Source organism: Myotis lucifugus, unplaced genomic scaffold (assembly GCF_000147115.1).
Source record: "Myotis lucifugus unplaced genomic scaffold, Myoluc2.0 scaffold_307, whole genome shotgun sequence".
Lineage (NCBI taxonomy): Eukaryota > Metazoa > Chordata > Mammalia > Chiroptera > Vespertilionidae > Myotis > Myotis lucifugus.
Window position 1 is genome coordinate 1,134,896 of NW_005871355.1, and position 22,134 is coordinate 1,157,029.

Below are 22,134 nucleotides of genomic sequence, written 5' to 3' on the forward strand. Positions count from 1 at the left end.
ATAGACATGCATAATTCATGACTCTCCGATCCCGACGAGAAAATTGCGAAGACTGGTTCTTGCTCAAATGCCAGTTGTTACAGTGACATCGCAATGAATTGAAGACTCGGGGAAAAGGCAGCTGTTGGAGGAGGACTTTCCACTCGCTCCGGATCCGAGACCGCCTGCCCTGACCAGGGCACCGACGCTTCTCCATTTCCCTCTCCACCCTCCCCCGCCCCCACCCCACCACCCGGCCTTCTCAGCAGCAGGTGCTCCCCGACTTAAGCACACAGATGGGAGGCCATCTGGCAAAAGGTGATGGGGTTGGGGGAGGTGAGATGGGGATTCATTAATGGAATAGGAGTCATTTCCAGACACAAAAGATAGTTCTTGTATCTGTATTACACACTCCTGTAAAGAACGGTTTGGATTAAGTTATATGGTGAGCTCTGACCTTGTTTCTTACATGTTCTCACGGTCTGAAATGTTCTCTCTCTCCTCTCTGAACACCCTTAACTCAGACCCCTTTGTTACTTTGCTTTCATTAGCGAAAAAACGACTGTAACGTGCAGGAAAGTATTCTCATTGTGAAACATTTAAAATCGACGGAAATACATACATTTCCCTCCTTTGAGCTAAACTCTAACCCTTAGATGTGCGTGTAGACTTTGTATATATGTTGTTAAACTGTCAGGTGTATACACTTTTGGGCCGTTTTCTATGCACGCGTATATTATAGGTACAAATATTTTTACTACATAAATTAGGTTATTATTCTTCGCATTGCTTTTTTCCACTTTTTTTATTTAAACGAAGTCTGTATTTAGGAAGAGTTTTAGATGCACAGGAAACATTTCAGAGCTAACGGAGTCTGCACGCCCCCGTTTCCCATGCTGTTGAGCAGCTTACAGGGCGCACCTGTCACACGGCTGAGCCCATCTCAGACACTGGTCCTGACTGAAGTCTACGTACTCGGCTTTTCTCCGTTGCCTCTCCTGCCCGTTCCCACCCCCGTCTGAAGCCAGAGCGCTTGGGTTCTACCCTTAGGATCCTTAGACCGTCGCCATCACTGCTTCCTATTTCTCACCAGTGAAATACTCAAACAATCGCATCACTCTAGTCTATAGGGTCATTGTGAGGCATAACGTGAATGTGTGAGAGTGTGTGTGTATATTCCAACAGGCGCCGGCATTAATTACCAGCTAAGTATAAATACATTACTGAACCTGCATAATGTCCTTCAGGAAGCTCTGTGTCCTTGAGAGGGAAGTCTTTTCTTTTGTTTTCACGTAAAACGTGGCACATACAATACACAGCACCGGCCTGCACAGAACGAGTGGAAGGCAAGAGTCGGCTCCCTTGCCTTTGTAAGAGTAAAAGTCTCTTAGAATTAGATCCACACTAAGATTCTTGTGTAAAATCAAAAGAGGGAGAAAAGGTGTGCTTTCCTATAGTGTCACGTTATGTGAAACAGGCACACGCACCAGGAGGCACAGTGCGCTGGGAAAAGCCGCTCTGGAGTTTGCTCTGAATGAAATTCTGCCCCTGCACCCATGGGCTGCGACATGGCAGGCAGGCGTTTAACTTTCTCTCCCCTGTGAAACGGAAATAACAAGACCTGCTGGACTGGGCGGGGATGTGAAATGAAGGGTATTTTAACTCCCTGCACATTCAGCTGCTCCATTCGCTTCCGAATTGCTTCTTCCTGCCACGCCAGCTGGTAGATACCTTTCCGTGGACCTGTCCACCTCTGACCTGCTTCACTGTTCAGCATGTTCTTCCTACATCTCCTACCGAGATCTTGTGTGTACTGGTAACCGGAGCGTGACGGATGCAAGGGACTTGATGTGCGATAAATAATGAAAGCTTAAAAAATAAAGTTATCGGTGTTTAAACAGCTCTTAAGTACCGACAAACTACTCAGTAACGTTTTATCTCCATGTTGCTGCTCAGGCCTGTGGGCTCCAATTCTACCTGGAGTGGACGGATGAAGAAACTGCGATCGAGGGAGGTGCGACCTGGTCTAGAGGACCCAGTGAGGAAGAAACTGAATGTCATTCGGAACTCGGTCCATACCCAGTGCGTGCGCGCTGCCTCAGAGAAGAGAGTCACCCCAAATTCGGCCCCTGCCTGTGACTAAGTTAGCGCGCTTCCTTCAGAAGGTGGGGCGTCGCATACCTGGGGAGGTCTGCCGTCATTAATGGGTTAACCTCCAGGGACAGCAGTGAGCCCCCCCCTAGCCATGGGGCCTGGCCAGGCGCCTCTGAAGGGCACTGAGAACTGGGAGAGAGAACTGGGAGGGGCGCTGGGTCTGATATTGTCAGAGGCTCATGAATGTTTCATCAGGCCGCTCGGAAGCTGAGGGAGATAAAACCTCTCCCAGTGACCTCCCTGATTGTCTCGTAACGGGGAGATTATAGCCCAGATGAGACATCCGGCCGAGCGCAGACCTGCCTCTGGACGCCCTGAAAGGCCTGTCAGAGCCCGTTCCCTCCTATCTGATCGCGGCCCCTCCTCCGGCTGCGGGGAAGGAAGGTTATCAGATTGTCCCGGCAAGGGCAGTGGGAGTCCCCGGGAGGAAAGCCGCCCGCCCAGGCCGCTGGCTCCGCTGGCTGAGCTCCGCCCTTCCTGGAGAGGGACCCCAGGGGCTGAGCCCCACTTCGTTACGGCCCCCCGGGAGGGGGCTCCTCAGTCCCCACCCACTTCCTGTGGCCACAGGAGCTCCGTGACAACCTAAGGGAGGTGGAAGCCCCCCTGCGGCACGGTGTGGATGCTGCACATGTGAAGTACATGCCTGTGCTCCAGCTCTGCATGCCATGCGCTGCTGTGGAACCGCTGCTTACAAGCCACAGGTCCCCATTTACTTCATGCACATCAATTTCCATTGTAGAGAGGAAATACGGGTCTTGAGAATATCATGCTAAGCAAAACCAGGCAGAAAAAGTCAAGAACCACGTGACTTCACACATGGGGGGATATAAAACCAAAAGCAACAAATGAACAAGAAAAACAATGCCCTGGCCGGTTTGGCTCAGTGGACAGAGCGTCGGCCTGCGGACTGAAAGGTCCCAGGTTCAATTCCGGTCAAGGGCATGTACCTTGGCCGCGGGCACATCCCCAGTAGGGGGTGTGCAGGAGACAGCTGATTGATGTTTCTCTCTCATCGATGTTTCTAACTCTCTATCCCTCTCCCTTCCTCTCTGTAAAAAATCAATAAAATATATTTTTTTAAAAAAAGAAAAACAATTAAACTGGAACTCACAGACACAGACAACAGTATGGTGGTTACCAGAGGGGAGGGGGTGGGAGAGAGAAGGGTAAGGGGTCCAGTATGTGGTGACGGAAGGAGACTGACTCTGGGTGGTGGGCACACAATGCAATATATAGTTGATGTATCACAGACGTGTACACTTGGAACCCATGTAATCTTATTAGCCAATGTCACCCCAATACACTTAATTTAAAATAAACAAATGAAAGTAAAAAAATAGATAGAAAATACACACAAGCAAAAGGAGAACCAAAGGCGTCATTTACTCAAGAAGTAACACAGCCTCTGTGTGTTATGAGGAAGACTCTCTCCAAAATAAGACATCTGGGGGGGGGGGCGTCATCTTTCTCCCCAAAACTCTTTCCTGTGCTGCCTTTGAAATCCAGGTGCGAGTTACCTGAAACTCAGGTGTGAGTTACCTGGCAACACACACCATACAGAACGCACCAACAGACCGGACCTCCAGCAGCAACCGATACAGCCTTGCTGCTTGCAAGTATTCCTTCAGGTGCTTCGATGTCGGTGAGAATGGGGAATTCTATTCCTTTCCTAAGGACTCTTGCGAGCTTCTTACAGAAAGATGCGGGGCTTTACCAGAGGTTAGGGGCTCCCCAAGACATTCAAAGCACTTTTGAAAATGAGATTCCCTCTTTCATGTTCATGGCCAGAAATGTCAAGTGCTTCATTAGCATTTTATCAGATTAGTAACTCGGAAAAGGAAGCGGAGATGACCTATGAAACCTCCTCCAGACAGAACCTTGTCTCCAGCTCCTCACCCCCATCTCTGGGGGCCACCAGGAAACACGGAGCTCGCGCTGACATTCCCACCTGCCGCCGTCCACACCAACACGGCCGCTCTACTGGCCAGTTGTGGACACTTGAAAAGTCACGCTGGCCTCCAGTTCAACCCCAACCCACCCACGTTGCCCGAAGAGAAACTCAACGTAATCATTTAAGCATCCACAATACAGTAGCTCTAAGGGAAAGTGAAAGGCGTACAGCGAGGCCCGGCTCCGGTTCTGACCACCAGGCGACCTAGGTGGGAGGGGAGCTGCTTGGTCCGCTGCTGTGACGGTCTCTGTGCGCACTCACTGCTCACTGGATTCAACTTCACACCCGGGTAAGGCAGTCACGTGCCTCTGCACTTTGCAGATAAGGAACCCAAGCCAGGCAAGATTTTGTGAGCACGTGCTAACGGTCGGTAAGTTTTCTCCACGTGGTAGACTCGGCGCCACGTGGTTTCTGAACAGAACAGTGCGAGCCTCATCTGTGGCTGCACCTCTGAGTGACTGAGGAATCTGACCTGTGCCCTCAGGAACACTGCCCTCTGCCAGGCCTGGCAGCAGTACCATCGACACGGGGAGGGTGGGAGAGACGGCGAGGACAGGCTAGAGGCCGGCGAGCAGCGAAGGCCATGACCTCCACCGCCACTGACCGCCACTGGACATCACTTGCTCTCCTGGCCGCAGCCTCGCTGCAAGGCACAGGGGACTGTCCACTTCACACCAGCCAGAGAGCAGCCTCCCATGCAGAACACAAGCTGACGGCGAAGATTCGGGTGTCTCTACAGTTAGAAACACCAGGTAGAGTCTCTTTCCATCCTGATCTGGCTCACAGGTCCTGATGGAGGTCGAGTCTGTTCTTTTTTAAAAAAAATTTTTTTAAACTGATTTTTAGAGAGAGGAAGGGAATGGGATAGAGAGAGAGAAACATCACTGATTGGCTGCCTTCTGCACGCCCCCTACTGGGGATGGAGCCTCCAACACTGGGCACGGGCCCTTGACCAGGAATGGAACCGGTGACCTTTTGGTTCACAGGTCGACACTCAACCACTGAGCCACACGGACTGGGCTGTGTTTGTTCTTTCTTAACATTGAGGGAACACACGCTTATATGGGGGTGGAGGGGTTAAAAACAGGGACTCGGAGTCACGCAAACCACGGGTTCTAAACCAGCTCTATTTATAAACCGTGCGACAGGGAGCGTGTGGTGTGATCGCATCACACCTGCTTCCTTAGCTCTAAAATGGCACCTTGTTTTATCAATTATTTGTTCTTAAAACCAAGATTACTAGGTACTTAGGGGGAAATGAACAAAAACCGGTACCCCCAGCCCTCGTGCAAGCTCCACAGCGACAGAGAAGCAGCGGCAGGAAGACAGTCATAACCACAGAATAAACGGGAACCTACAGCAGTCATGGCCGTCAGTAAGCACGTGCGTGATGTCACGGGAAAGTATAAGGGGACGTTTCTCCTAAGCAATCAGTAACACATGTCCTGACACGATGACGGCTACTGGGGCGCCGAGGAACAGGGCAGTAAGAAGCGGGGCTCAGAGAACACGTGGGGGCTATTTTCAAAGGGATTGAATGAGATCAGGTACATATTGGGCCGGTCGGAGTGACTCCCTGTTCCCTTCCACGCACAGATACAGTGAAGAAAATAAAATGATGAATGGCTTTTCCACTGCATACAAAGAAAAATACTATTTCACAATCCAGCTGTCCACACAGAAGACAAACGGAACCCCCTCCCCCAGTGCAGTAAACAAATCCTGTGTCTCTGCTGATTCCAGCCTGAGAGACCGTGATGTGAGCTGTACACTTACACGTTCCTCCGAACTGGCCTGTCCTTCGTCCCTGGAGACGGGTCACCGTGCTCCTGCTCTTTGCACTGTAGTGGCACGTGGCTGGTCCACCACCCGGCCTCAATGCAGGTTAGTACTTGCCCTTGACCTCCACGGCCCTAGAGACTGAGACAGGCCCAGAGCTGCATCGCCCTGCAATCTAGACAGTACCAACCCCAGGCAGGGGTCAACCGGGAGCTCTCTAAGCTGCTTCTGAGAAGCTAGAGGTCCTGTGCCCTGGGGCACATCATCGTGGATGCCTGGTCACCCCTAAATCCGCTGGCCTCGCCTCGCCTCGCAGAATCACTGCGCTCAAACCTAACAGCCCTCAGTCCCATAGGCAGGGTCCTATGCGATCACTACGAGTCATGCAAATTGAGAAAATATATTCATTTAAGCAGGAGTGCGAACAATATCTTTATTTCCTTCCTGATAATAAAATATTAGGAAGGAAGGGCAGGAGGGAGGGAGGGAGGGAGGGAGGGAGGGAGGGAGGGAGGGAGGAAGGGAGGGAGGGAGGGAGGAAGGGAGGTGATTATCACTCTATGGATAAGCTCCTGCCACATCAACTGAATTCCACTTGAGGCCTTAGACTCTGGGAGCCGTACAGACCCACAGAATACAAAGACTCAAATAGAAAGAGTCTTGAAGGGAGTCCTACCCATAGTGCATAAGAAAGAGAACAGAGAGGCAAGTGGAAAATCATGTTGGCATCGTAACTGAAACTTGCCCCTTGAAAGAGCTGGCCAGCTTCTTATAACACCTTCAAAAATATGCGCTAAACTAAAGCGCAGCTCATGAAACATGTTGAACGATCCACACTGAGCCACACATGGAAGGACAGACGGAGACAAGGAGATCGCCACCCGAGATGGCCGAGCGCGGGCTGGACGCTCTTCACCGGGCGCTGCCCCTGTGCACAGTATCCGACGAGGAGTTAACTAGACGCCCTTCCTGTCAGCTCCGACCCTGAGGATCTCTGATTCCGTCCGGAAGCCCGAGGAGGAGGAGACCACGACCCCGGGCCTCCAGGCAGCGCCGGTCCGGCCCGCAGTGGGGACTCGGGGAGGAAACAGCGCGATCAGACCCGTTCAATCCCGGACCACAGGGGCCAGCTACTTGGCAGGGGCCCTCGCCTTAGCTGCGGACTAACAAATACCAAAACCACACTGTGGAGCCTTCTGGGCACGGAATTAGCTTTGTGAACAGCCAGGAACGTTTGCACGACAGACAGTCCCTCACCCTCAATTTCCCATCCTCATTGTAAAGACACGAGCCGTCAATGTAATCGCCCCGTATCCACATTCGTGTTGTAACCATTCCTTACCTGGGGCCAGTAACTATCTCAATTATCTGAGATGGTTTCATGCCACAGTCACAACCAGACAAGAGCTGGCAATAACAACAAAGCTGAAAGGGGTCCGGCTACTTTATGACTCCATGGAACCACTGCGTTCTTCAGCACTCAAGTGAGGCAGATAACAAGAGGGCATTAAAAGCTCAGCATCCTCACACAACAGGGCAGTTACTGCTTATTAATTTTACCGAAGCAGCCCAGCTAATTCGTTTAATAGGTAGCATTGTGTGTGCCAGCGAGGGGTCCCACCAAGGCAGCAGCCAGCTTCTATGACCAGTGACTCGGCCCACCTCAGACTAATGGAATAACCAGAAAGGGCTGAGGGAGACCTCGATGCGTTTCCCTTTAATTCAGAGCGCGGACTACAATCTGTGCATCATCGCCATCATTTTTAACAGGAATTCTCTTTTTCCCTTCCGAGAAAACCAGAAACCCTTTCAATCTTTTCCTTCTCTTTTTCTTAGTTCTTCCTCCCAAAAAGAAGCAGGGGGAGAGGGAGTGCAGAGTGGAGACAGACATCTGAATGGTGTCAGGTGTAGCTATTATTATGGAAATAAGTTTAAGGGTCAAAAGATAAGCATATTTTGAACTTAAAAAATGCTGCTCCATTGTTTTCTAAAAGCACTTCTGAAAACTGTATGCCTCTCTTCACGCACTAATGAACCTGTTTCACCACCCAAAAGTAACTGTGTTCATATTTGTATTTATTTTTTCAATTCCTCATCTAATGAGTTAAAAAAAATGATAGCGTTTTCATTTATATATCCTTGATCTCTAGTGCATTTTTCCCCATCAAGTGTCTGCCACTTCTATTTCTATAAATCATCGGCTCCCATCATAAGCAATTATTCCATTAAGTTTTTTCCCCATCAGCGTGGAGGCTATAAGGTCATGTGTTGCACAATGACATTTTGGTCAACAGATCACAGGAGATTACAATGGAGCTGAAGAGTCCTAGCCCTGGTGACCTGGTCTGTCTTCACCTCCCGTCATTCGTGTGTTTGTGGGGATGCCGGTGTAACAATCCTGCTGCTCCGCCGATCGATAGAGCACAGCCCTGGGCCAGTGTGATACTCTAAACCCAGACGTGTTGAGTCTGCTGCCTTCTCTCCCGGAGGAATCAGTGGCATCCCGGGTGGCCTTTCTGGTTCCAACCCTACTGCCCACAGCGCCTACCGCCCAGAGGGATCTTCCATAAACAACACGTGCGTCGTGGTGTTGTTCTGATTAGAACTTCCCAATGGCTTTCTTTTACGCTTAGAATAAAACCAGACTCCTCACCATGCCCATAGGCCCCATCGGGACCAGCCCTGAAGCCCCTAAGGACGGCCCCTCTCCCGGGACGGCCCAGACCCCTCGTTTCCTTCCTGCTCCATGAAGACACCACGGTAATTCCTCTGTCGGGGACACTGTGGCTGTCCCCCAGGCCTGCGGTTCTCCTGTTGGCTCATCAAATGGCTGTCTTTCTCATTTTTCAAATATCAACTCACACGTCACCTTGACCGGCCACTGTCTGTGAACAAAGTAACACGAACACACAGGCACACGCCTGTCTATTTCCTTCTTAAAACTGAGTGTCACCTGGAATTCTCGTTTGTGTGTCTGCCGTCTCCTCGCCCCGCATCTGAGACTGATGAGAACAGCGATGCTGTCTGGCTTGTTCACCGCGGCGGCCACATTGCCAGGACGGTCCCGGGTCCGGGGTAGGCAGGTCTCCACAATGTGTGTGAAATGCAGATGCAGACAAACGAGAGGACAAATGCGACATGAAGCTCAGCTGCTTCAACCTGCCTTCTGCTCTCATTAGCTTCGGAGCGGGGATGGGAGATGGCGGCCGGTGGTTACTATTCATGAGTTAAAGTCGGTGAAAGGCAGGCACTGGGGGCTCAGTGACGGGGATGCCGCTTCTTGCTTATGTAGCATAAAGAAATGTATTTGTTTCTAAATGTAGGCGGCCCTCTAAGAACTGGGGCAGGATACAGTGCACATCAGGACAGAGCAATTCCGATGAACGAGGCGTGAGACCGTCACGAAAATATGAAGAAATAACGGTTGATTCTGAGAAAGGAAGTCAGGGTCATACTGAGTGACCTTGAGAAAAAAGTCCTCCCATTTTTTCCATCTGAAAGTGGATTGTATTGAATCTCACTTGAAGTCCCCTGAGGACCCCCATGCCGTGCCCTGTGGCTGAGTGTCCAGGGGGACACCCAGGGAGGAAAGCTGTGGGCACTGGGCGTCTGAGTGTGGAAAATGCCCACAGTGGACGGGAGGGGTAGGCAGTATCCATATCCACATCTGTATCCCATGTCCATCACATATATCTATACCCTTAGTTAGTTCTTGGGGGAGAGGGCACACGAAAGATGAGCTCTCTATGCGGCTGTGACCTGTGTATCCTTAGGCGTGTCATCTGCTTTCTCTTGGCCTTGGTTACTTCATTTCAAAAGTGGGAAAATGAATAATAACATCTCACTAAGCTGCTCTGATAAATGAACCGCATATGAAAGTCTCTATAAATTGCAAAATCATCTGTACATACTCATCTGTTGTTGTTTGACAATTTTACAGAAAAATGAAAGAAACGTTGTTTGAATAAAATTCAGAGGGAAATAACACAGGATATCCCAAAACATGTACGCACATTTTTTTTTCTGATAGTTCAATTGATGTTGCTTTCTGTTCAGATTTAACCATTGGAATTAATAACTATTCAGTGCGTGGAGCTATTTTGGGGGACCCCTGTGTATGTGTACAGTGAGAATAGCAGCTGTGTATTCCAGGAAATCTCATTTCAATCCGCTCTACCCAGTCTTGATAAAACCTGGTATTTCACTGTCTCCTGAAATGAACACACGTGTTAATGAGGAAGACCTTTCAAAACTCACATCTTCTCCAACTGAAGACAGGCTGCTCTCACAGCATGACCCTTGGCACCTACCTCTCACCCCTCATGCTGAGCGGGTTCTCAGGACCCATGTGTTCATCCATTCCTCCGCACCCGGGTGCCCATTCCCTATTTTACATCCCCATCGTGACCCCAATAGAAATCTCAAAATAAATCAGGTAGGAATGCTTTTAGCTTCAAGGCAGCAGAATCGTGGACTAAAACTACATGAAATTTCAGAGTCCGTGCACCAAGTCAGTGCCACACCATTCAAGGCTGGAGATGTCAAAGACATAAGACAGTTAACTTGATATCAATCGAAGAAGTTGAGCCTCAGTGGTTGAGCATTGACCTATGAACCAGGAGGTCACTGTTCAATTCCCGGTCAGGGCACATGCCTGGTTGTGGGCTCGATCCCCAGTGTGGGGCATACAGGAGGCAGTCGATCAATGATTCTCTCTCATCATTGATGTTTCTCTCTCTCTCCCCCTCTCCCTTCCTCTCTGAAATCAATAAAAATATATATTTTAAAAAACAAAGAAGTTGAGTTCCTAGATTCCAACGAGAAATGATATAGAGGGAATCCTCACAGTGAGTGGAAGATTGGTCCAAATTCCTTGATATCGGGTCTGTTGGTCACTGTATCACACTGGCCACTGCATGTAATCTATAAAACCAATATTGCAGTTATGTTGCAGAAAAGAGCGCTCAGGCGTCCTACAGTGGAAAGACAGCCGAAGAACGACAGCGGAAGGAGGGAGATGGGTGACAAATACTTCCCACTGGTGCAGGTGAAGGGTGAGGGGTCACAGGAAGTAGAGACTTCAACACGTCATCAGATGGGCACCTATGCCCCAGCCTTCTTGGGATCAAAAGGAACGTCACCCAACATAACTCAGAATCGCCCTCACTTTTGAAGATCACTCAGTGTGACCTCCTTTTTCCAGGTGTTGGGAAGATGAACCATCTATTTGTGAACTTCTTTAAAGACACAGAGTCTATTCCATATTTATTTCCATGCGCACTTCCCGCCATCAGTGGTAACACCTGCCCGTTAGGAGTCAGTATTTAATCTCCGTAACTCCCACCAACAACGTGATGCCACAGTCATTTGCGGTGCATTTTAGAAACATGTCATCCGTTCAGGTAAATCTTCCCTAAATTCATTTTCATTTAATTGTATTGATGCATGTGGAGGCTAATCACTTGGAATTGATTTCTATTGATCTGTGTCTAACTGAATTCAATTAGGCTCCAGTGACTTGCTCTGAACAAATTAAATTGCACAGACTGGCTGGATGGGAGGCACTCCACTGAGGCGGAGAGCATCCTCGGGGATGAGCTCACGGTGACAGGACTTTAACACAGGCGCCCAGGGTGACAGCTATTGAAAAGTTATTAAGATTTAGCAAACGTCCCGATGATTACAAACCCTTTTGTAGAAAGATGGAATACATAGGTCTTGTCAGTCATGAGACTCTTGGGCTCCAGAAATAAACAGTTCAAGATTGGTTCTAAGTGCTCCTCCTCTTTTTAAAAAATGTATTTTTATTGATTTCAGAGAGGAAGGGAGAGGGAGAGAGAGCTAGGAACATCAATAATGAGAGAGAATCACTGATCGGCTGCCTCCTGCACGCCCCCTACATGTGTCCCGACCAGGAATCAAACCGTGACCGCCTGGTTCATAGGTCAGTGCTCAACCACTGAGCCACGTCAGCCAGGCCCAAAGTCAGTCTTATCTCTTCTGCTTCCAACTGTGGGAACATGGATGTGTCCAACTTACACTTCAAGTCAGACACTAACAGGATCACGAAGCTCCAGCAATCTGGAGTGTTGAAGTTTTCCACTAAGAAGCAGGACGAGGACTGAATCCCAGAGGCCACTTGCTCTGCGCTGAGCCAGCTACAACCCAGGGCACCTCACCCTCCAGGTCCTGCAAATGCCTAGGGAGGGGACCAAGGCCAACACTGGGGATCACCTGGCCCCGGGCGGGCGTGCGGGCAGAGGAAACACGGATGGGCTTCAAAAGCTTGGTCCTGCATCAATTCTGCTCCGTGAGCAGATCTCACCTGTCTGCTCCCTGCATGGCTCTCCAACCCCACCCCACCCCCCCACCGACCTTCCTTCCCTTCACAGCATTGTGTTTTGTTCGTTTTTACATCCCTGGTACTAGATATAGAGTCTGGGACAGAGTCTCAGCAAAATGGCTGCCCTCACCCTTTCTTGACCTTATTAATTCTTTAATCTATAATAATAAAAACATAATATGCTAATTAGACCGGACAGCTGAACGACCTTCTGGACATTATTCTGGACATCGTCCCGGACAAAGCCCCGGTGGCAGGGCCGAGACAGAGGCAGTTAGAGGTGATCAGGCAGGCAGGCAGAGGAGTTAGGGATGATCAGACAGGCAGGCAGAGTGGTTAGGGGTGATCAGGCAAGCAGGCAGGCGAGTGGTTAGGAGCCAGTGTTCCTGGATTGCGAGAGGGTGCAAGCTGGGTCAAGGCCCTCCCTGCCCCCTGCACTAATTTTGTGCACTGGGCCTCTAGCAGGATATAAAAATGGGCCTGATCAACTTGAAAAAAATGTTTCAACAATTTGAATAATTACATGGCTAAAGCCAAACCCGCAATTATATATTGGGTAACACCGACAGGAACCATTTGAAAGTATAAAGCCCAGATTATACATTTTTCTATGGGTGGAAATGAATTGAGTCCAATAGTATAGTATTTCTTTCCTCTCTTTAGTGGTTATTTAACTCTATCAATCTTATTTCCAGTTCAATTATATTTTCAGTTCAATTATGGAACCAAAATGCCACACATACCATACGGCGTCTTCTGAATATTAATTAACATTGTTTCAAAGTGATGGCCGCTGTTTATCATGGATTTAAATTAAATATTGAGGAGGAAATTAAAGAGATTTTTATTTCATTTATTCAGGAGCCACATTACAATTTATACAAATGAAGGCATAATTAAACAGCCTGCCATTAAATTACAGTCTGCATCTCATGTCAGCAAACACATTAAAGCCGAAAACGCTTGTCATGAATATGAAACCAGCTTGCCTGAATGAGAACGGCTCCAAATGTGTGCGGCTCATTGTAGCAACTCTGCTAACCTTCCAAAGCACTGGGGCTCTTTGATATGATCAGACTTGTACGTTGTGTTACTTTTAAGGTACATAGTTGATTAAAAAATAATTCTAATATTATTAATAATAGCTAATACTGTGGTAATCCCTAGTAAGCACTTAACTCATATCCACTAATTTAATAAACTAATTAATGAGACCGGTTCCATAATGATCTATGTAAAGAGTGTCACTTTTTATTGTTCGTTTATTTGATTGTTTTGTTCTTTTTTTTTATTATTATTATTATTATTATTATTGATTTCAGAGAGTGAAAGGAGAGGGAGAGAGAGACAGAAACATCACTGATGAGAGAGAATCATTGATCGGCTGCCCCCTGCACACCCCCTACTGGGGATCGAGCCCGCAGTCGGAGCATGTGCCCTGACCGGGAATCGAACCGTGACCTCCGGGTTCAGAGGTTGATGTTCAGCCAACTGAACCGCACTGGCCAGGCTGTTCTGTTCTGTTTTAGGAATGGAGAAAGAGAAGTCATTAAAAGAAGCCATGGGGAGGAAGGTAGGCACAAACAGCGCTCCACGCCTGGGTGGGTACAGAGCATAAAAGAAGAAACCCAATACTTGAAATGATGACACAAAGAATTCAATTCTGAGAACCAGGTTACAGTCAGAGCAAGAAGGGGAAGGAACCCAGTAGAAGGTTCTAGGATAAGCTTAGCTCTGGACTCGCTTGGTGGGAGGGGTGTACTCAGTCCGGGCGCTGGCCCGCAATAGGTAGATGGAGCTCAACATCAGCTCTGATCACTTCGGGAGAGAGCACTCCCTTGCATTCGCTCGGCGATCTTAAACTGATTACTGAGCCTCTGTGTCTTCACTTGTTCATCTGCCGAGAGAAGATAATGTTCTCAGCCTCCCGGCCCCCAAGATGAATGTCACATGACAACAGATGGTGGCTGGTATCCGCTAGGTCCTCCAGAGACTTTCATGCCCGGCCGGTGTGGCCCCAGTGGGTGAGCGTCAACCTGTGAACCAGGTCACAGTTCGACTCCAGGTCAGGGCACATGCCCAGGTTGTGGGCTCCATCCCCAGTAGGGGGCATGCAGGAGGCAGCCAATCGATGATTCTCTCTCATCACTGCTGTTTCTATCTTGCTCCCCCTCTTCCTTCCTCTCTCTTTGAAATCAATAAAAACGTGTTGTTTTTTAAAAAGGGACATTCATGAAGTGCTTGAAACGGCTTGCAAGAGAAAAGTGCCATCTCGACCATGAATCAAGGAACGGCTGAGATTTGGAAAAAACGGGGTCGTGGAAAATGTCACGTCAATTACCTCGTCTCTGTCTCCCCTCCCCTAGTCCCACCCCCTTGGTATCTGGTAGGACGTTTGGCCATCAGAATGGTTCCTACGGATTCCTGTCCTTCTAAGGATCCAGGGATGCTGACCGGGGTAAAAACACACGAAGCGGGAAATACAAGCATAAATAAGCAAGCAGCGCGGTGAGCCGCAGCCGTTCTCGGGACCACCAGATGGTTATTGCAAAAGGACGGATGCGCTGTGCGCTGCATGGATCTGACCCAGCAAAACCGGATGCAGAAACAATACATTTAGCACGAGAAGGAATTTAGTGGTGGGGATGCATCTCAGAAATGAACATGAACCTTATGACCAGACGGGCCAGCTCCTTTGACAAGGCCTGGGGTGGGGAACTGGGGGCGGGGGCGGGTGAGAAGGGGTCCATGGAGGAAAAGAGGGGACATATGTATACGTTCAACAGTAAAGATTAAAAAAAATCCAAGGTCTCCCCTGGGATGGGCTGGGTGCTGACGGGAGAGCGAGGCACCCTCCACCAGGTGAGTGGAGGGTCGGGCCTGCTTGGGGTCCAGGCAAGGCAGCCATGGCCCTGAACTTCCTGGTGTCCCAGCATCTGCCCGGGGCTGGCATTCGATTAGAGGAGCATCTGAAAGCACAGCTTGGAGCCACGTCTTTTACTCTCACTGACCCACCACCACGTCGCTCTTACTACCTGGAGATGTATGCCATGTGTCCTTGTAGAACAACAGAAGAGCACAAGTGTTACTGACAGAACCAGAACGCTTCTACATCAACCGTGAGGAATATCGGTCCAAGAATTTAACATCCTCTCCACGTGTCCCCCTCCACCCTTCTCCCCACAGCACTGTCTTAGCTATGGATACATGAAGCCATGGGGAGCGTTTCCATCAGAAACACTGTAGGCCCCACTTATTCACCTTCTTAATTCAACTGAACTAAATGGGTAAACTTCAGGCTTTCTGGGAACTTCTGGAAGCTTCCTTTCAAACATAAAATTGTGACTTTTTTTCTAGCAGATTCTAATGGGACCCTCCAAACTGCATCTACCGTCCCCATTCACATCTCTACCTCCTGTCTTCAGTACGGCCCGTTCTGTTTTGATTCAACTCTCTCTTTTTTTTTAAGTATTTTTATTGATTTTTAGTGAAAGAGGCAGAGAGAGAGAAACATCAATGTGAGAGCGAAACATCAATAGGCTGCCTCCTGCATGCCCTCTACTGGAGATTGAGCTGCAACTGGGAACTGAACAGGCGACCTTTAGGTACAAGTGACCATGCCCAACAGAGCCACACAGGCCAGGGCTCACTTCGCTCTCTCTAACTCCTCATGCCTCCCTTTCCCGGGGATGAGTAGCACTTCCTTCATCCCACTTACTCTCTTCTCTCAAGCCAGCCCCACCCCCTTCTCTTAGACTATGTGCATACCTTAGTTGGCCAATCAGAATCACTCCTGGTGAGAAGCAGAAGAGACCAAGCCCCAGGTCCCCTCCCTCATAAGCCAGGGTCCTGTCCGTGACATCTTGTATCAGCCTGATCATCCTTCCTCATATCTTTTCTTTCTCACGACCAGGAGCCGTTTCATCCACTTTGACATCTATCTAGCCTTGACCCAGAGGTGACCATTTTCATCCACAGAAAACCTTCCAGTTGCACGTGACCCTGGCTGTTAGACGGCCAATGCCGGGGGACCTTCTAGCCGACGGTTACTGATTGGACGCCTCGGCAGACGTGGTGAGATCAGTAATCACCTCTCAGGGGCCGTGTCCCTGAAAGCTGTTTTCTTTATTGTTTCCTTTCATTTCTCCCCAAACTAACAGCGACACCACGGCCGCCATTTGGCTATGATTCCTCCTGATATGATCAGTAGTTACAAAGAAAAATCATTAGCACGATGCAAAATTAATTAGAAAAGTCTGCTGCAATTTATGAATATGCATATGTGGCGGAGTACATGGGAGGATTTGGACCTCACGGGGGCCCCTGAGGGCGGTGTCTGCATGCTTACAGCACACGGAGCAGGAGCCCTAATCAGATTGGCTCTGCCATACGCGGAAGCCATTTACTTGGCCCTAATTGGGATCTGAGACGTTATGAAAGCATATTTTTGGAGTTTGTTCAAATTAATTATTGTGAAGCAAATGGATTTCTAGGCAAGCTACTTTCTCCAAACGTTTCCCCCTGAACCAGCTGTACCTTGTTCGAACAAATGAAAATTTGATGAATAGAGCCAACATAATGGGCTATCGGAGATGGAAAGAGAGGCGGTGGGACTGGGGCTTGGGGCAGAGGCCGGGAACATTGTCAGATGAGACAGAGGTGTTTTCACACCCAGGCTCTCTCTCAGAATTCAATTCGCGAACCATTTCGCAGTATGTGTACGAGAAGAAACACACTGACTGAGAGGAGAAAGCACCCACTATCCAGCTGACCTTAGACACAAAGATTCATTTTATTTTATTTTATATTTTTATTGATTTCAGAGAGGAAGGGAGCAGGATGGAGAGATAGAAACATCAATGAGAGAGAATCACTGATCGGCTGCCTCCTGCACACCCCACATTGGGGACCAAGCCCGCAACCCAGGCCTGTGCCCTGACCGGGAATCCAATCGTGACCTCCTGGTTCCTAGGTGGACGCTCAGCCACTGAGCCACGCCCGCTAGGCAGGATGTGAGTACTTTTGATGAATACATGTCTGTTCCCCAAAGTTCACCCGAAGACATTTTGTGAAATAGATGCATTTTCTATTTAGACAGCACGTCAGTCTCAGCAAACCTTTCTCACTACCCTCTGGTTCCTGTCATTCTCCTCATGCCTCTTGCCCTGGCATGGTTTGGTTTTCTTTACAAGATAAGCCCCTCCCTGGGGTCATTTCAACCACGGTCGACCTTTCCGAAGTCCATTACAAACACACCATAACCACGCTTCCAGCCACAGCCTCTCCAACTCAGTGGAGTGAAAAGGAAGCACCATTAGAAAGAAAGCAGCCGGCGTCATACGGGTCACCGCGATACACTTCCAAAGTCACGAATGATTTCTAAATAAAGACGATTATTTTCCTTTGAAAGCAGATTTGGGGCAACCAGGGCCTCAACCACTGAATCCGTGGTAAGGAAGGAAACTCGGCCCTACCTTGCGAAGTGGGCTGCACTCGGTGCGTTGGGGGCCTCTGGGAGCACAACTCAGATCTTCGTCCCCGTCTGAAGGAATGAGGCTGCAGATGTGGGTGGTTTCCTGGGGGGGAAATGAGAGAGAGAGACACCCCCATGTGAAGCGCAGTTCCCTCGAAGGAAGTCATTATTGGTCCCTTGGCTCTATTTTGACTTTCAAAGCAAAGCTGTGGGCCATTCGAGGCCAAAGGCGGGAGAGAGAGAACACACTGTGTGAGGCGTGCTCTGAAGGAAGGCCATGCCGGGAGAGGAAGCACACAGCCACCCCCAAGGACTAACCCCAGGCGCCTGTGGGGCTGGCCCCACCACTGCACCCAGAGGCAGCCGCAGGAGCTGGAGTAGGGACAATGCAATGTTCCTCTGATCCTCTGAGGCAGCAAAGACCAGGCCCCACCTCAATTCCTCCTTCAAACCTCATGCAAAAATCCGTCCGACCTAGTTTTAGTTTAAACTGTTAACAAGTCTTCTGCTATCGGCTGTTTTCAGCCAGCGGGTGTGGCCTGGGGAATCTCAGGGATGCTGAGTGATGACGTGAGGATATGGGAAGCAGAAGAGAGTGAAAGGACGTTAAAGAGGGCCTGAGTATTTAGGAAAAGCTTCTATCTAATCACCGTCTTAGAAACAGAACGTAGAACAACACATGGAACTTTTGAAGTGATTGCTGATCATTTCTTAGATCTTTGAGAAACACGAGCCAGTAACTGTAAGGACCTTAAGGACCGAGGAGATGCAGGGGGGATGGGAGGGAATGTGAGGCCCTGGCTGTGTCCAGGCGCTTTAAGAGTGGGGGGGGGGGGGGTGAATGTCTCACCCTTGAGCAGCTAAATAAATGGCGCCGTGAGGCAAGCCTGGCCCAGGTGGTCTTGGGCCTTAGCATGTGCCCTTCCTCTGAGGTCGGCCTGCCTCCCAGCCTGGACTGGCAGGGACTCAAGGGAAAGGAGCCGGTGGGATGTGTGTTATGGAGCCGGTGCTGGGACTGACTGTGCAGGAGCGCAGAGGGCCCGGCATGAAGAATGAATAACTGAATGCATGAGCGAATGAATGAACCAACAAGTCAAACCGGATAGACCCCTGAGAAAATGAACCAAACTGAAAGATACAAACCAGGAATTCCAGGCCTCCCGGGCGGTCTCGGATCATCAACCCTCTGGACTTCAGAGGGGCTCAGGCAGGGCTCAGGCAGGGGGGACGGAGCTCAGACCTGCTGTGATGAGCAGCTCTGGCCAGGAACACGGCCCTCTGCTGCCCTCTAGTGGCTCAGCCGGCAAGAGCGCGTGCAAACCCTCCCACCTGTGGTGTGTTCACTATCCAAGTGCACTGATTTACCTCCTCATGCCACTCACGGGTGTGTAAATAGTAATTTACGACGTCACTGCAGGGACGTAAGGGCACCAATCCTGAGCTTAACTGTGAACGCACTACCGATCCTGCTCTTTGGACTGTTGATTTTCAGAACCTGAATGTTGCTATTCTGCTCGTTTTCTGGATGGTAAACCAGGTTTTGAGTGTTGTGTCCTTGAACATGTGCTGGTGCTGTGTCGAAGATGCTGGCTGGCATGTCCTCCTGTGGGCACTGCTATGAAGGGCAAAGATCTGCTCTCTGTGCCACGCCTGTCCGGCCTTCCACACTCGTCCCCACGCCCCCCACCTCACTTCCCTTCGATGCTGGCTCGTTAACACGGAATCCCCCTCTGCTCACTGCACACGCTCAGTGTTCTCTCCATCGCCTTCCCCAGAACAGATGGAGAAGGCGGGCCGTCGTCCCAGATACCCTAGCCACCTTCTAGACCAGGGGTGGGCAAACTTTTTGACTCGAGGGCCACAGTGGGTTCTTAAACTGGACCGGAGGCCGGAACAAAAGCATGGATGGAGTGTTTGTGTGAACTAATATAAATTCAAAGTAAACATCATTACATAAAAGGGTACGGTCTTTTTTTTTTTTAGTTTTATTCATTTCAAACGGGCCGGATCCAGCCCGCGGGCCGTAGTTTGCCCACGGCTGGACTAGAGTGTGCGAACACGGGCTGCGTCTTCCGACGGCCATAGTCACGGCTTGGCAGGGGGCTGAGATCCTAGATTTCCAGAGTGGAGTCATGAAGGGTACGGCGGCAGACAAAAGCTCCCCATGGCTAGACACTGCTCTTCCTGACCCTGGCTGAGCAGCACGGGGGTTAGAGCCTTGTCCTGATACACCAAGGCTGTGGGTGCAATCACCCGCGAGGGCAGAGAGAAGAATCAACCAGCGAATGCATAAATAAACAGAAAAAGAAGTCCAAGTTTCTCTCCTCTCTCCCCCCGCCCCTCTCTCTCTCTCTATCTCTCTCAAATCAATGAATAAAAACGAAAAGATAGATATTGCTCTGCAGTTTCCATCACCGAGGAACCAGGAGAACGGAGGGCAGGAGGGAATTTGCAGCAGGTGTGGGCATCGAGGCAGCCATCAGTTGTCACTGAATTTGGCACCAAACCGAGCAGCATTTGAGGGTAACGCCTTTACGCCTGTCATAAGAATTTGGCATGATTCTGTGCTGCCGTGCGTGTCATAAATACAATAACTGATGGTCTGTTTCTCCCCAGTAATGTGCCGTGTCGCCCTCCCCTGAGGAACATGCACGATTAGAACTATAATCAGTTGTGACATTTTTTGAAATGTTTCTATTTAATTATTTTTTGCTACAGATTAACAGGAATCGCGCTTTTTTTTTTTTGAGAAGACAAATCATCATAATTACTCCAGAGAAAGTGACAAAGATAAGTGACATTCATGCAGGAAGGCAGAGTGGGTGCGGCCGGGCCGGTGGCTCTGTGGGGAAGAGGCCGCTGTGGGGCCTGAGCCGGACCTGCCTATCAGCACCATCTAAAGGGAGAGCGGAAGGGATGGGATCTGGTCCCCAGGCCTCTGCTCCTATCCCCACACCACCTTCCCCTTCCCCGGGGAGGCAGTAACACGCTGATCTGAACAGAGGAGAGTGCAGGCTCGGGGTCAGGACAGTGGGGAGCCGTCCCCTCACCCAGCGCTTTCAACCACGTGGCCTGGGCGGGCCTCTCCCAGCTGTTTTCTGGGAATAACAGTCCCAGCGTTCCCAGCGCTGCTTTGGGGATTTGCTGATTTAATATAAATAGGCACTCCAGTATCAGGTTGCTGTTTTTTCTTTACAAACACAGGGGCTCTGGAATCAAACTGCCTTGATTTAAATTAGATCTCTGCCACTTTTTAGCTGTGCTTAGATTAAAAATAACAACAAATGACATGGGCCCTCCTCTTTGCCAGACACTATTAATATCCGTTAGTCCCTTACCCTTGCTCATTTAAATAGAAAATAACATTATTCCCCACCTTTAAAAAAATTGTTTTTCTTGATTTCAGAGAGGAAGGGAGAGGGAAAGAGCGAGAAAAACATCAATGATAGAATCATTGATCAGCTGCCTCCTGCACACCTCCTACTAGGGATCAAGCCCCCAACCCGGGCAGGTGCCCTGACCGGGAATCAAACTGACCTCCTGGTTCATAGGCCAATGCTCAATCACTGAGCCACACCGGCTGGACATATTCCCCACCTTTTATGTGGTCAAGTATAGGCAAAACACCTTGTGAAGTGTCCGTCACACCATCTGCAGGGTAGGTAGCAGGTATGCAGGCAGGTGGCTGATGGCGGGACAAGGATGACAAGCTGCATTTCTGTCCCGGGACCTGTGGGGGCTGAGACAGCCTGGAGTGAACAGGTCATGAGTTCCAACGTCTAGGACTAAGTCGACACTGCCGATGCCCGCACTGTGCCATGAAAAGACCACATCAAACCCTTCAATAGAGCCCCAAGTTCTTAGAGGGCAGCGGGGCATTAGTCAAAACCCTTTGGTTATGGGAAACAGAAACCCCGTCTAGCGTCTTAAATTCATTGGATGGTTCAACACACAGGAGGCTGGGTAAGTACGTGAGCAGGTCACACGGCCTCCGTCCCTGGGTCCTTCTTCCCTCGTGGAGTCCTCCCTCCTTCCTTGGTCCTCCCTCCCTCCCCGGGTCCTCCCTCCCTCCCTCCCCTCCCTCCCCAGGACCTCCCTCCCTCCCTGCTGCCTTGTCTCCTGGCTGGTCCCCTCGAGGCTCTAACCTGCTCCCAGTCAATGAGATGAATTGTTTCTCTTTCTTGCCAGCCCACCCGCCTCGCCTGTAAGAACAACAGACTGACAGTAGCTCGGAGCTTAGAGCGTTGTGTCTGTCAATTTCTCATTTCTGCTGATAGCCAGTGGGTCACCATGACACAGACACATGTCAGAACTGGGACGTCCTGTCTGCACAAAAACATGTTTCTCCTGAAAGCACGAAGCTCTCACTCACACAAGAATCATCTGGCCTCGCCGAAAGCCCCTACATTGCACGGGCACCAGCGGGGTCCTGTCAGTGACTGACGGCCAGCACCC